This window comes from Anas platyrhynchos, chromosome 12, assembly GCF_047663525.1.
Source record: "Anas platyrhynchos isolate ZD024472 breed Pekin duck chromosome 12, IASCAAS_PekinDuck_T2T, whole genome shotgun sequence".
Classification (NCBI taxonomy): domain Eukaryota; kingdom Metazoa; phylum Chordata; class Aves; order Anseriformes; family Anatidae; genus Anas; species Anas platyrhynchos.
Window position 1 is genome coordinate 24,013,779 of NC_092598.1, and position 16,158 is coordinate 24,029,936.

General features: G+C 44.0%; 1 long non-coding RNA gene across 1 annotated transcript; it reads right to left on the reverse strand.

The window, feature by feature from the left end:
- Window positions 1–12,941: 12,941 nt before the first annotated feature.
- Window positions 12,942–15,214, reverse strand: LOC140003529 (uncharacterized). The gene is made up of 3 exons (XR_011812354.1): window positions 14,728–15,214; window positions 13,377–13,506; window positions 12,942–13,224 (listed from the first exon to the last, which is right to left on the reverse strand). It is a non-coding gene; the product is annotated as an uncharacterized lncRNA (long non-coding RNA).
- Between the last annotated feature and the right edge of the window lie 944 nt (window positions 15,215–16,158).

The window sequence follows — 16,158 nt, forward strand, 5'->3', positions numbered from 1 at the left end:
GAAACCGTGCTATCCTGAAAATTGCATCACTTGTTTACAAGTCACCGGCAACTCCGAGGCAAACCATCTCGGGCATTTATGGATCAGTGACCTCACGTCTCTGGCACAGGACGGAGAGGGAATACCGACCGCTATTCACAGAAGGGAATAGCGCGTCCAGGCCCTCCTGCACTCCACCAAATGTGGTCAGAATGTCCCCTCCCCTCATCACCCCAAAACTTATCACGTAGGACTTCTATTAAACAGACCCCAAAGAGCTCCTTCTGTCAATTTTGCAACAGGCTCATGTCCTGGTTTCAGTTAGCACAGAATTAATTTTCTTCCTAGTAGCTGGTGGAATGCTGTGTTTTGGCTTAGGATGAGAAGAGTGCTGATAACACCCCGATGCTTTAATTGTTGCAGAGCAGTGCTTATACTAAGCCAAGGACATCTCAGCCTTTTGCTCTGTCCTGCCAACGGGCAGGCTGGGGGTGCAGTAAGAGCTGGGAGGGGACAGACCCAGGACAGGTGACCCAAACTAGCCAAAGGGGTATTCCATCCCATCTGACGTCATGCTAAACAATATATAGGGGTGGCTAGCTGGGGGGAGGGGTCCGGACTGCTCGGGGTTAGGCTGGGCATCGGTCAGCGGGTGGTGAGCAATGGCATTGTGCATCACTTGTTTGTACATACTATTACTTTCGTATTATCACCATTGTATCATTATTATTATTATTGTTATTATTATTTTTGTTATTATTATTTTCCTGTCTTATTAAACTGTCTTTATCTCAACTCACGGGCTTCACTCTCCATTTCTCTCCCCCGTCCCAGAGAGGGAGGGGGGAGGGTGAGCGAACGGCTGCGTGGTGTTTAGCTGCCGGCCGGGTTAAACCACGACAGCTCAGCATTTCTCAAAATTAGAGAGGCTAATTTCATAATATACAAAAATACTGCATCTGGCACAGGGGAATTCTCAGCTAGACTTCAGCCTTGAGACAAAGCGAAACTGACCATAGAAATAGAGATTGGCCAGAGCTCAGCCACAAGAGAGTATGCCTCCGTTATATTTATTATGTGCAAACAGAACTAGAAAAACAGTTTACACTGACTTGCTGCTTTAGAAGTTAGTTCCATAAAGATGGAAGAAATTCTCAACTCAAACTTGAAGAAAGCATCAGACTTCAAAACCAGTCGTAGATCTTTGAAGTAAGACTGTTATGAATTCAGAAGTCACATCCAAACAAAAAGATCATTTATATTAATGGTAACTAGATTAAAAAAAATTTAATCCTGTCCCTCAGGCTTTGTAAGTGACTGGGGAAAAAACAGTGCAAGGATAGTAATAAGCCTAAGTGAAACACCACAAACTGCTAAGGGAAGCAAAAGATCCAAGGAAACAGCCTTTTTGGTACATTAGGAACAAAAGGAATCCTAACAACAGCACAAAGTCCATCACTTGACAGAAATTCTTCAGCGTAGAGAAATTTACAAAAGGCAGAACCGTTCAAAACCAAGCTCTAACAGGCTCCAGGGACGCATGGACACGCAGCGATAAACATCGGTTTTCCTAGTAATAACCAGCAGAGATAAATGACGACAATTACGGCTAGCAAACGGAGCGCTGGATGCAGCTGAAGCAGGTACAGGTCATCGAGGGCTTGGCAAGAGAAGAGAGAGCCCAGGAGAGCCACAAGAAGCATTCAAGGAGTAGGAAAGCCTCACAAAGAGAATGCGTGCCCTACCTCCAAGTGTTATGTCTCAAACTTGTCTTTGTTAAACAAGCACAGTGCACAGGTGCTTTACGGAAATGCAAAGGGCTTTTTGGCTGAGGAAAGCTAGTAGGACTGCCAGCCTGAAGTTAGCAGTCACCTCGTTTAGAAAAAATGGCACCTCCTTCTAACGAGCTCCGGAGAACCCAATTAACAGCGTAACTGGAAGAGGCTGCCTTGCTGGCAATGTTTCAAGACGGTAACAAATGGGTTTTCTACATAATGTCTGCTTGTTCGGGGAGGTTTGGACTTACAGCCTATGGCATTTAGGTCCTGGGGTTTGCCTCATACAGGTTGATCTCCACAGCTGGACCAGGTTCCTCAGAGCACCCACCAGCTCCTCGTGCGTGAAACCCCTCTGAGCAAACACCAACACAGCACAGGCTGCTGCTTAACACCAGCAGCACAGCTTTCCAAACTCCCCTCTCCTTTCCCCCTCCAGCGGGCTGCTCGTGTTCACCTCAGGCCTTCCACAACAAAGCCCCCTTTGCACGGATCGCCGTGCACTTTGACAGCCCCAAGGCGCTCTCTGGGGCGCCTGTCCCGGCTGGGACCGCCACCTCAGCCTTGACTCACCCTTCAACGAAGCCAAACTCCTCCGTCAAGCCTGACAGGGAGCCCCAGCACCTACCGGGCAGCGCTGACAGCCGCAGCCTCTCCGCTCCCTCAGAGCCCCGCCGCTGCCTCCATTAGGTGCCTCGCCCCGCCGGCTGCCGATCTCCAGCGCCGCGCAGCACCTGGGGGTCAGCCGGGCGTCAGGGCGGCCCCTGGTACCGCAAAAGCCCCCGGCACCGCAAAACCCCCCGGCAGGGCTGGGGACATGGCCCCGCTCCCCTCCCACCGCCACACCGAGCGCGTGTGTGTATATATAGAGGGGGGGGGAGCCCGGTCTCGGCTGGCTCCGTCCCGTTTCAAGGCACGGAAAGCGAAGTTGCTCGCCCTGCCCGTGTGCCCCCCATACCCCCGGCTCTGTCACAGCCCAACCGCGCCCCGTTCCCCCCTCACAGAGCCGGGGAAGGGGTGCTCGCAGCCGCCCCTCTCCTCAGGGCCGGCCGGGGGAGCGCCTCGCCTTCTCCCCGGGGGTCTCCCGTGGCCGCCTGGGGTCGCCTCCCGCAGCCGCCTCGCCCCCCTCTCCTCTCAGCCCCGCCGCCTGCCTCCTCCGCCGCCGCCGCCATTTTGTGTCTCCGGGAGTCGTCCGCCGCCGGCGGGGTGGGTGCTGAGCCGTCGCCAAGTCCCAGCTCCGCCGGCCGCCCGGGCCCTCGCCTCGCAGCCCGCGGCACCCACTCGCATCCTCCTGGCGCCTCGCAGCTTCCCCCCCCGTCCCCGGGAGGGTTTGAGAGCCGGGCAGGGCCAGGCAGCGGCGGGCCGCGGTGCCTCAGCCTCCCCCGGCAGGGAGCGGGGCGGAGCCACTCCGCCCGGCAGGCGGCGGCCGGCCCGGCTCGGCTCGCCTCGCCTCGGCTCAGGGCATAAAGGCGCTGAGGGCGCCCGGCTCCCCGACCTCGGCTTCTTCTCCAGCCCCGAGTTCCCCTCAGGTGCCCGCTGCTGAGGGAGGAATGCCCTCCGGGGCTGGCTGGGACACCCCCAAAACCTTTGGAGAAAAAACAAACAAACAGCGAACAAACAAAAAACCCACCCCCAACCCCCTTTTTTTCCACCTCCAAGTTGAATAAAGAGGAGCTCTTCCTTCAGTACGTGTCCAGATATCTTAGTCTACGCTTCGCTTTAACTCCCACTACGTACTTTTCTTCAATACCGCTGCTTTTAGCAATGTTTTTACCTCAGACGCTAAAAGTTGATCTTTTCCCCAAGTCAGAAAAAACAGAATGGGGCTTCTGGGAACCCTTAGCTGTGACAGCTGTTCATGTCCAACCTAGATTTACTCCTTTATATATATTTAACTGTGAAGGTCTTCTTCTCTCCAGACTAATAACGGGGAGAAGTTTGCCCAAAACTTTGAAGAGCAAAAGTTTTGATGCCAGGAACGCTCCTGCTTCCTCGTTGCCTGTCATTCCCTTTTAAGTATGAAATTTTCCAGTTGCAATGCAATGAGCTGACTGTGGTTCCATAGGTAAAGATGCATTTAGGATACCAGGTTTTCAACATCGTCTTGAAGTGGATAAGAAGAAACACATTTTTGCCTCAGTGATATTTTTTTTTCCTCTCCTTTGCCTGGAGATGCAATGAAAGCTTCCTGTTGTCTGCTCAACACAGGCATCTTCTTCACGGTAGCTTTTTAAATACAGTGCTAACAACACAGCTCTTTGTTCCCTTCTGTACATCTACTGAAACGCAGATTAGGTGCCAGGCGTAGGTCAGTCTTGGAAAAAGCTGCCACCCCTAACACACTGACGGAAACGTCGGCATTGAGTTGCACCTGGCTCACGATTTGCCAGTGTTTGCCTAGAAAGCTCCATGGTTTATATAGCATAGATAGATCCTGAAACAATTGAGAAAAGTTAGACTTGGAGCACTGTGTCCAGCAGTTCTGGGCTCCCCAGTACAAAAAAGACAGGGGTCTCCTGGAAAGAGTCCAGCAGAGGGCAACAAAGACGATAATGGGGCCTGGAGCATCTCCCCTGTGAGGAAAGGCTGAGAGACCCGGGGCTGTTCAGCCTGGAGAAAAGACTGAGAGGGGATCTCCTCAATGTGTATAAATATCTGAGATGTGGTGGACAGAGGGATTTGGCCAACCTCTTTTCAGTGGTTTGTGGGGACAGGACAAGGGGCAATGGCCACAAAATGGAGCCCAGGAAGCTCCGCACCAACATGTGAAAGAACTTCTTCACGGTGAGGGTGACGGAGCACTGGGACAGGCAGCCCAGGGAGGTTGTGGAGTCTCCTTCTCTGGAGATATTCAAGGCCCATCTGGATGCCTACCTGGGCAACCTGCTCTAAGGAACCTGCTTTGGCAGGGGAGTTGGACCCGATGATCTCTGCAGGTCCCTTCCAACCCCTACAATTCTAACAAAAAGGACTGGTTCATATTCATACTGGTGCCACAGTGGTGGAAGACGCTTATTAGACTGGCCTAGAAACCTGAAGTAATGTGCTCAGGAGTGCTAGCTAGTATCCCAAAAACTCAGCCCTGTAGAATGCAGTCACGGGAGAAAGATGACAATGCACTTACAACAGATTAGGAAAAAAGCTAGGAAGCAGAAATGGATATTTTTATGGTGTACTCTTTTGAGCACCTCAGAAGTTCTTGTCACCTGTCTTGTCTGTGATTCCTCAACTTCATGTTCATTATATAAAGGATTTCTCAAAAAGTCATTTTAGAGAACAAGAAAAGCAAACCATATACACAATCCCATTAAAAATGTCAAGCATAGATAAAAAACATCATACGATGGGTGAGCAATGTCTGACGGGTAGGGCTCAGAGGGTTATGGTAAATGGGGCTACATCAGGCTGGTGGCTGGTCACCAGTGGGGTCCCCCAGGGCTCCGTTTTAGGGCCAGTTCTTTTCAATGCTTTTATAAACAATTTGGATGTAGGACTAGAAGGTGTTTTGAGCAAATTTGCTGATGACACTAAACTTGAAGTTGTTGACTGTTGAGGGTGGAAAGGCCTTGCAGAGAGATCTGGACAGATTGGAGAGCTGGGCGATCACCAACCGCATGAAGTTTTACAAGAGCAAGTGCCGGGTCCTGCACCGGGGACAGGGCAACCCTGGTTATATGTACAGACTGGGCGATGAGATGCTGGAGAGCAGCTCTGCAGAGACGGATCTAGGGGGGTCGTGGTTGACAGCAAGTTGAGTATGAGCCAGCAGTGTGCCCTGGCAGCCAGGAGGGCCAACCATACCCTGGGGTGCATCAAGCACAGCACTGCTAATCGGTTGAGGGAGGTGATTGTCCTGCACTGCTCCGCGCTGTGCGGCCTCACCTCGAGCACTGTGTGCAGTTCTGGGCACCACAGTACAAAAAGAACATTAAACTGTTGGAGAGTGTCCAGAGAAGAGCTACGAAGATGGTGAAGGGCCTTGAGGGGAAGACATATGAGGAGCGGCTGAGGGCACTGGGCCCGTGCGGCCTGGAAAGGAGCAGGCTGAGGGGAGACCTCATCGCGGTCTACAGCTACCTCATGAAAGAATCATAGAAACACAAGGTTGGAAAGGACCCACAAGATCATCTAGTCCAACCATCCTTCTATTACCATTACTACCTATTACTAAAATAGCAGTAAGCACAAATGAAAGCTTAAGAACACTTTCTATTACTATAAAAATAAATAATTTGTAATACATGGTTAGTAATATTTAGCAAACAGTGTGCTACCACCATCACAACGGCCTATTACCCCTTCTAGCTTCAGAGGCATCCTTACACATCCAAAATAGAGAGGAGGATATAAACTATATGGATCTCTCTCAGCAGTGGTTTCACAACAATTAGAAGGAAGAAACAGTTGCTGAGAAGCCACAACAAGCTCAAGTTAATTTCTGGACTTTGAATAATTACTCCTTAAGTTCTCTCTCTCTCCATACAGTAGAGCACGCTCCTGACTAACTTGTACAGTGCACTCTGAATAGGAGAGATTTGTTTGCCTAAGCTAAAGGAAGAAATAGAAAACCAAGAAAGCTACTTAACTTTTAACACTTAAATTAAATGTTAAGTTACAAAAGTTCACAGGCCATGAGATAACATAAATAAATCCCTTCTCGAGCTAAAAGATCTCATTTTTTTTTTCAGGAGCGGCCTCCCTGAATCTAAATAATCCTCTCACAGGCAGAACAGAGTGTCCGTTCTAACTCTTTATCACATGTGGAAGAAGAGATCGAGATGACCAGTGCCTAAAAAAAAGAGGCACTCTCTTTTCAAGGCAGACTGATCGGCACAACAAATTTCATCTGTTCTCAAGCACAAGCAACTCTAAGATAAATGGGTTCAAGGATCTTCAATGTGAAGAGTGAATATCCAAGCGTATACTGGGAACACCTGACTTGGACCATGGACGCCTCACACAGATTTCTGAGGAGTTCGGACAACTCCGAAATCATCTTTTACAGGAAGAGACCAGAGAATTTGACTCAGTGTAAAACTGGCACAGGCAGAAATCTCCCCAATTACAGATGCTCAAGCGCATTAGTTAAAAAGAGATTAGAGTGTGACTAGAGAGAAGTCTCAAACTCTTGTTATATACTTAAATTTCTCTCCAAGGATGGAACAACTGCTATCACCGTGCATGACTGGCTGTAGAGGGAGAGAGCGAGTGAAAGACTTAGAAAAGCACCTTCCCTTCGTAGTCCTCCCGCTCCCAAAATGGTTCCCAAGGAAAACTACTGACAGACTAAGGTTAACTGCTTTGAAAGGGCTGTGTGGGTGGACCCATTGTCTTCAAGTTCAAGCTTTTTCCTGCAGAAACTGCCAACAGTTATGCCAAATATAACAATTGTTTTGCAAGGTGGATAAACGTCTTCCAGACTGAAAGGGAGAAGTCGTACTGTTGTTGTCTGTGCACAGACAGCTAAGCAGTGAAGAGCAATGCTAAACAACCACGATACCCCAGAACACACAAATACTGCGTAACAGTGACAGAAAGTGCTAGCATTCAAAACAAAAATTACCTCCACCAAATCGGTTTTGTCGTAGTCTTCTCTCTGGTTGTAAATACACTGATTAATGACGCCATATACTTTTTCCAGGTGATAAATGTCAAATCCCTTCGTTATCTCAGTGACAAAGCATAACAATTTCTGAAGACAACAATGGAGCAAAACAACAACTTTGAATACGCTCTATATGTTTTCGGAGGTTGAACAGTAACAATACAAATGAGAGCCTACTTTTTCTTACGCTATTAAATAAAATGTGACACTTCAGAGAACAGATTAAATATCCCATGAGATTTCAGCAGGGAAAATGAGTTAATTTTTCATATTTCAGAGAAAGGAAAGGCTGAAATTTCGGACAATCTTTTACTACTAACCAATCTATCACATCAGTGGTTGTAATTGCAAGTCGACTGCTCCCAAAGCAGCAGGGAATGACACGATCCTCTTTGTAGGACAGCTGCTGCCACAGCAAAGCCACTGTTGCATTTCATTAGAGAAGCATTGCAGCAGCGTGGGGCACTGTAAAAAGGCTGCAGATCTTGTAGATACAGCTGTGCCAGCTGGAAAAGGAAGCACCCTTAGGTGATTACCTTTACCCACGTGCGCCATGCCTACAACTCTGCTGGCAGAACAGATTGCTCAAACGCCCAGAGCAAAGGTGGATTAGTTTGCTCAATCCTACCTTTAAATTCAGGGGTGGGTAAATAGCAAAGCGACTGCTTGTAGCAATCACCTCTCTCTCACACAGTCATTTCTATTACCAAAGATGCAGAGATGATAATCTCTGGCACAGCAACAGTGACAAGCTAGTGGCAGCACCTTCTTCCACTGCCACAGCTGTCCATTACCTGTGTGAGCCTGCAAGCATGTAGCTTTAGGGAGCAGCCATACCAAATGGAAATACTACTGCCCCCTGGAAATAATGCTGCTTATCATCTTATCAGCAAACTCTGCCTCCTTCATGTATATATATATTTATATATATATATATATATACACACACACACACAATATAAGAAATTCTAATACTGCACTTTCAAGGAATTTCAGAAAAGTAGTCACTTCTCCATGGCTAGCTAGTTTACGTCAACCTGCTAACTTCAGGTTTAATATCATCACTGCAAGAAATAAAGATCCTTTTCAGGTTCTTAATACATCAAAGCATGAAAAAAAATCCCCAAATAAAAGCCCTCAAACCCATCATAAGAATTATGAATCATTAAAATGATATCCATAATAGTACTAGCAGGTTGTCAGTGTGGTATTTTAAAATTCAGCAAGGCCTTTTGTCTTAAAAATTAGGCAAAGAATCTGTCTCCTAAACTACAGATAACCAGAAGCAAATGGTAGCCTACAGAAATCTCCATGAGGTGTGGAAACTAAACAGTCACAGTGCATTACAGGCTGAATTATTTCACTATCTGTATGTCCTTCCAATTAATTGTTTTAATTGGCATTGGTTAACAATGGGCTTAATTTGCAATTTTACATGACGCAGGAATATGTCCTATTTGAGCATTAAAAAAAAGCTGAAATTAGACATACTTTGAGCTCATAGCGATCCACAATAACTATGTAGTCTGTCTCCGTAGGGACTTGTACAGTGTTCTCATCACTTACCTGTTGTTGGTCTTCTTCCCAAGAACGTTCAGGAGTCACCGCTTGAAATGCCCAGGAATCTGGAAGGACACAGATTTCTTCAGTCAGGTTTTCTGTTTATCTAGAATACAGTCTCAGTGAAGTATCCTGTACCTGCCAAACAGTCTCTTTCTACAAATACAGAGACAGAATTGTTATCGTCTTCACTGAGAAATACTTGGCTTCTCCCTTCTTTCCAGCTAAAGTCACTGCTCCACAAAAATTAGAAACTAAGACAAAAAAAGCAAACAAAAATACCCACAAACAAACCAAAAGCACTAATGAAAAGCTTAATAGTGGAAAAAAATAGTCATGTTGCCAATTCAGGTTAGGGAACACATCTTAGAGTACAACATTAGGGCTTAAGTCTCCTATTCCACATGTTACTCTGGATCCACGCATCTTGAAGTGCAGCTTTTTCACCTAAGCTGCTCGTTATTGGAAAGCACCTCGTACAATAAAAGAATGTCAGTGACTGCTGGCTTTCAGTTAGGTACCATTAGAAAAAAAACAGACTTCAGAATCAAAAAAACAGCACCTACAGAAACATGCGGGCTTGGCTTGCACAATTAGAGGAGCAACATCATTACGGAATAAACTGTGTGATGACTTTTGAGAGCTGTAACAGAAAAAATAGAGTGAAATTGAAGGCTAAAGCTAATAAATAGTGCAATCCTCCTCAGCAAGAATAAGGTGCTAAAGGATCTGTTGGACTTCTCCCTTACCATTTGAACTTGGATTTTCATTAGTTATAGTTCCCCATCTTGGTGGGGAATATTCACAAAGCTTAGCACTTTCCTTTTCAGTGTTAAGTTTTACTTGACATATGTCAGAAACATGTTTGTCCACAAACTCTTCTTCATCACTATCGTTTTGGTCATCTGTTGGTACTCTGTTCTCTGTATCGAATTGAGAACTCCTTCTTCGCTTTGCTGCAGCATGCGCACAGTTGTTCCTTCTGCACTTTCTTTCTGACGCACCTACAAAGAGACAGCATAAAAAAGTAATCCAAAACATAACCAAAAGAATTCTTTCTTCAAAATCCATTATCTTCATCTTACTTGACTGACAAGGAAAACAAAGGAACTGAGCTACCACTGCCTACATATGCTGAGAAAAGAGTTGAAAGTTAATGGGGTCAGTTTGCTATTAAGATTAAAAACAAGCAAACAAACCACACACACTGCTATGGAATTTCATTCACTAAACAGTCACTTTCAGGATTTTACATGCTGAGGATTCTTACTTTGGATTGGCAGTATTAATACAACGTGAGGTTATTTGATAAAGTCACTGTCTTACTGCATGAACTAATACAGATGAACATCATAAAAGCCTCTGGAAATAAGCTCTCCTTCGAGTCTGGTATCAAGCTGAAGACTTCAAAAGCTGAATACATGTTTGGAAGAGATTAATTAATGAGACAATTTTAAGGGAATATTCAAAGGAGAAAAAACGTGAAGACTTATACCTCGTATGCTTCCTGATTCGGTAAACCTTTTGTGAAAAAACAAACTTTGTGGTTTTGCCCAACATTCGTAGTATTCATATAGTATTGCAAAAGGATATGGGTGGAGTCCATGGCAAAATTCCCACTCTCACTAGTTAGACTTCCCTCCTTCAACTGGAAATCATAGTATGAGGTAGCTAAGATTTTAGCATTTGGGGAAGGGAGGGGTGGAGTGGGGGTAAAAATACCATTTTGCATAATTAAAAACTAGTTAAGTATTCAGAAACTGCCATCCACAACATTTTTTACCTCAAGAATTAGCAATTTAGGGGCGACTAAATGGCAATTGGGCCGTCAAAGTTTTTGTTTGTTTGTTTTGTTTTATTTTGTTTTTTTTGTTTTTTTTTGTTTTTTATATTGTAAACCAACTTTCTTTGAACTTTAATTCATAACTATATTGAATGGATGACCTCTGGATTTCTCTCTCACATTTTGAAGTAAATTTGAAAACAAAATACCTCTGGCATAAAGAGCCAGGCATCAGAGACACCTGTTGCGCCTCAAGGACAGAGAAGGTATGAATGACAAGAGCAGCTGAATAAAATGCAACTTACCATTAGAAATGGGTGTACTGGCATCTACAGGTGCCGCTGTCATCGCCTCATTTTCATTACTCTCTTCATCTGGTTTGTCGTCTTCAGTAGCAGGGTTCTGCTGTGGTGACTTGGAGTTGTCACATGGAGCACATGCTGGAGAGGTGCGACCTTGCATTAAAGAATAGATACCAAAGATCTTCGTTGTGCATTTTCAGTTACAAATGCAGAGACAAGTCTTAAAATCCTTAGCGTTAAAGCACGTACCTCTTTTCTCACGAGATTCTTTAATTTGTTCACAAAGTCGTCCAAACTCTGTACCATTTTGTTCCTCACCATTGAATATGCAGTGTCTTGCAAAACATAGGCTCTGTGACAATCTGAAATTTTACAGACTTTAACTGAATGTTGTCTACCAACCAATGAAACTGTTTTGATCACAGAAAAAAATTGCTTTCTTCATAGGTTGGTTCCGAAAGGTTATCTCAGTGAATATTTTCAGCATATCAACATAGAAGTTAATTAAAACAAAAGCACTAGTTCCTTGGGAACATTTATATCACAATTCCATGCCCAAGTAGCAAAATGATAAAATATTTACAATGTGGTAAGAGATGTTCTCTGTGGATGTCCAAAATCATCGAATCCATCCAAAGTCTATTGTCCGCACACAGCATTTATCCATCTATACGTTTGACAGATTTTTTAAACTAGGGCTAAAAAGCACATCCTCACTTGTAGATCTTTGATCTGGGTAGTACTCTAAGGCATTGTTACAGATTAGATCGATGTCCTTCAGATAGTCTCCTGCAGCGGGGTACTGGCACGAGTCAATTTGAGTCAGAACTGTTAAAAGATCCATCGGCTCTTTAATCCTTGTGGCATAGTCAGGTACCTGCAGATCAAATACAAGCATTCAGAGGTTTTCTTAACCTTGCACACTGTCTACCAAAATTACTCTGAAAACTTTAAATAAACGACTTCCTAAAAACCCTGAACATTTGCGATGCATCAGAAGATGCTGAAATTAACCAGTTTGCTTCTCAAAAATGGAAGGGCTCTTTCAACTGGCATTAGAGCTGCTAGGAGAGGACAACAAGAAGTAGGGAGGTCAGAAGCACGTGCATGGTACAGAAGAAACACTGAGGGTGGGAGATTCATTTCACTTTGCTTCAGAAAATCACAACAGTGAAAGCTGAGTAAGCCATCCGACATTCTTTTTGCTGTCAACATTGAGGAAAAGGTGCATAAATTGCACCTGTGAAGTACCTATTGCAGGCATCTACTTTAGAATGAGATAACTGGGCCCAGAGGTGCTGATTTCTTCCCTCAGACCATAAGAGGAGCCTAATGACTAGTTCAGATGAAGACATACGTATCTGTCTAGATTTTTCACAGCTCAAGAACCTAGGAGAAAAGGGGAAGAAAAGCCAGTGGATGCCCACGTGAAGAGGCCTTTGCTGATCCGCAGGTATAGTCAAGTTACACCTGTCTTTGAAATATACGCCCCTAGTTTAGGCTTATCTAATCAATTAAGGAGAAAAAGGGATCTAAGCAGCCTATTGGAGGAAAAAGAAAACACACTGCACTTATGGTTGATTCCTCTTGAGGAGTTCCAGATGAAACAGAGAACAGGATCTCAAAACTTATTTTTACAAACTGCTGCTCCTATTCCTGTTCCCACAGGAACTGACAGTCCAATAAAGGGCTTTAGACTTCATTAAAGTAGTCCTGTAAGTACTGTTTGTAATTATAAGGAAAGATCTCTGTGCTTTTCAGTGCTGTGACATGCCTACATATCAAAGCCTTTTCACGAACAGACTGTGTTGGCATTTGGACTGGCTTCTTAGAATGAAACCAGGGCTTTCAGCGAATAATCCGATAAGAGACATCTGAGAGTCAGCAGAAGTAAAAGCACTGCCTCTGCTTCTTGCAAAATCCTAATAGTGCAGCCCTAAAAACAAAGTTGAACCTTCCCCAAAACGCTGAGAAATACGAACGCTGAGAAGTTACAGACACACACAGATCAGCACTAGTTTACCTTCTGTGGGTCAACGGGCTTTGCAAATTCCCTGAAACGTCTGTCAGTGGCAAGTCTGTGAGTAACGTCCCTCAAGAAAATTCTAAGTTCACGCAAGGCATCCTCCTCTTCCTCCTCCAGCATCCCTACTTCTTCCTCTTGTGGCTTCTGAGGCTCAGCTGGTGGTGCTACAGGCAGGACTTCCAATGTCCGATCAACTTCAATTAACCAGGAAAAATTAGCCAATTTACAGTACTCAAATACAAGCATATGACAAAATTACTGACAGAAAATGACCGCCAAAGCAAATCCCAAAGAGCTAGTAACTTCGATAGGAAAGTTTTAGATGTACTTCTTATATCCTCCTCACCTGTTTTCTTTACAGGAGGCTTAGCCACTTGATTTAGAATTAGGTCCTCAAAAAAAGCTGCTCTCTCTGCCCTACCAGGCAACTCAATATTGCACACTTCTCCAAATTCCTTATTAAATAATTTTTGGATCTAAAGCAGAAGGAGGAAAGACATTTCAGATTTAAGGCCACAAAAACTCATCTTCTATTCCAAAAAGATGAGTACCTTTTAAAATGAATAATAACCTGAAGAACACAAACTGAAAAAAGTTATCTTCCTGGCCTTAAATGGCTACATTTTCACAGGCTGGCATGGCAAATTCAAATATCACCTTTAAGAATCACCTGTAGAATTAAATCTTGGTGAAGGGATTGTATGCTACACTGATAAAGTAATGGCTTTCACCACATCCAACATCGCTTCCTTTGTATTTACTGGCCCTGCTGCATCCTTTACTTAGAACCTTTATGGCTATAGAGGGAAGAGAAAGGCTTCAGCAGACAAGTGAGGGCTTTTTGCTGAGTTTTTATTTCTCTACCAAAAGGTGTCTGAAGTAGCTAGTACCTCTACATCTTCCTCCATTTTCAATTTCTAGTATTAAAAGGTAGGTAAGGAATTTCACTACTTATTTTAGAAGGAATTTAGAACCTGTACAAAAACTTCTGTGGGAACTCAAGCACTTTCAAAGCAGTTGATAATAAACACATCTAGGTAAGACCTGTTCTCTTCCCCCAGTAACTGAGACAAAATAATCGGAATGAGAACAGCGTGTTCCTGTTTTGGGCACCTTCCCTTAATGTAAACTCTCAGAAGTCAATGAAGTTCTGCATGTACTTTTACTACAGTTTATTTAGGAATACAACTAGAATTCCATTCCAAAGTTACTTGAGCAGAAATTGGAACTCAGCTTTCCAGCTTGGAAAGCTTTGGCCTATATGAAGAAAGAAACTGATTTTTTTTTTTTTTTTTTAATCAAAGTGTTTCAATTCTCTACTAAATTGCATTATTAGCAGTTTACCCAACATAGCATGGAATGGCAGACTGTCAGAAGAAATCTCTTCAGTAAAAACATCTTCTTGTCATTTCAAGCACTGCATATTCTTGACTGAACCACTTTGTAGCCACCAGAATTATTGTATTAATTTATTATTTGCATGCATGAGAAGGGGGTGAAAGTCACTTGCTTGACTCAGAAAAAACCTTAAGCAGATGCTTTCACAGTATTCTTTTTCTCTAAGCAAATTTTAAGTGATTTGTTAGGGTGCCTGAGTAATAACAGTAGGCATTTAAGAAAGCGCAGCATTTTGATGCTGAAAGCATTCATAAATTACAAGACACTGAAGAAATAGTAAGAAAAGTATTGACAAATACCTCTTCTGGGAGATCTGAGTGACGTACATCAGACGTAGCAAGCAGCAAAACAGGCGAAAATGCTGGAAGAGTTAGAGTTAGAAAAGTAAGTTTCAAGGCAGGTCCAACGTTGTCCCACCATAAATGGATATCTGGGACATAAATTATGCTTGGTGCTGTCTTCTGAGCATTTCGGATCAGCTAGTGAAAAGGAAAGCTTGGGTAAGAAAACTAAAACACGTAGAATAACCTGTTAATACATAGCTACATAGCCACCTGACTGCCCCATGAAAGGAAACTATGTGAACAGAGTGGCAAGCATCCTTTCACATAAGGAATTTCTCTGTGCACCCTTTCAGATTACCAGTATTCGAAGAACTCTAGTCAGAAGATGGGAAGGATATATTCAGGCAGTGGCTAGACACCGTAGCTATATGGCCACAGCCACAATCATCGCATAACAAAGAAAGGAAATGTCCCTCTTATGGGACACATCAGTATTCAGTCGTGTAACATGTCTGTCCTTACATGTATGGCTCTCAAATGTTCCCACTAAAGGTAAAAATATTTAAAGGTAGTGATGCCAAACAATAAAATGGATTTCCTGCCTAAAAGTAAAAACACCAGATCTGTTTAGTTTTTCTAGTTAAAACCACATCAGCGTGCAAATGAAGTGTTTAGTGAATGTTAATGCTTTTATTGCACATACTGCAACGGCACAAGTTGTGTATGTCCGCGTGAAAACAAAATAAACAGAAGCCCCAAACCTTGGTTGCCTTACTAATACAATTTAGAAGAAGGCTACAAAAAGTAGCCGACATGCAGTCTGATACAGAGCCATCTACTGGGAGCACACAGTCTTCGGAGGCAATGAGAACTACTTTCTGGATCCCAGGGAGATGAGCAGCATTTCTTTCCACAAAGAGATGTTTATTAGCAACACCGCCCAGCTTCCTGAGCTGCTAGCAACATCATCACTGTAAAATTGGGTATGGAAAATGTGGACATGTACAACATCCAGATTGTTTGTGGTTTTGTCTAAAAGAAAAGGGGATTTTCAGACAGAAGCAAACATCCCAGCACATTAAAACAACGCCACCTCCATTACCAATGAATTTTGCTCACCTTACTTGCAACTCGATTGATCCTTTACATACAGTCAGTGAATCCAATGAGAATAAAAAGAAAAAAGGTACCTGTCTGCAGATCTCTTCTGGCGGTGCAACGTTTGTAAGCAGAACAGAAAGGTCCAGGGTGTGAACGGGAAACTTCTCCAAAGCGTGCAACACCACGGGTGCCACGTAAGAAACCTGGCCGTACCCTTCTTTTCCTACTATTAGCAGACGGGGCCGGCGTGATGTTGGTTCGCAGAAAGCACTCCTAGAACAAGAGTTAAGAAAACAAGTTTATAAATGAGGTGCTGAATAGACACACACAGATGTTCCAAGTAAT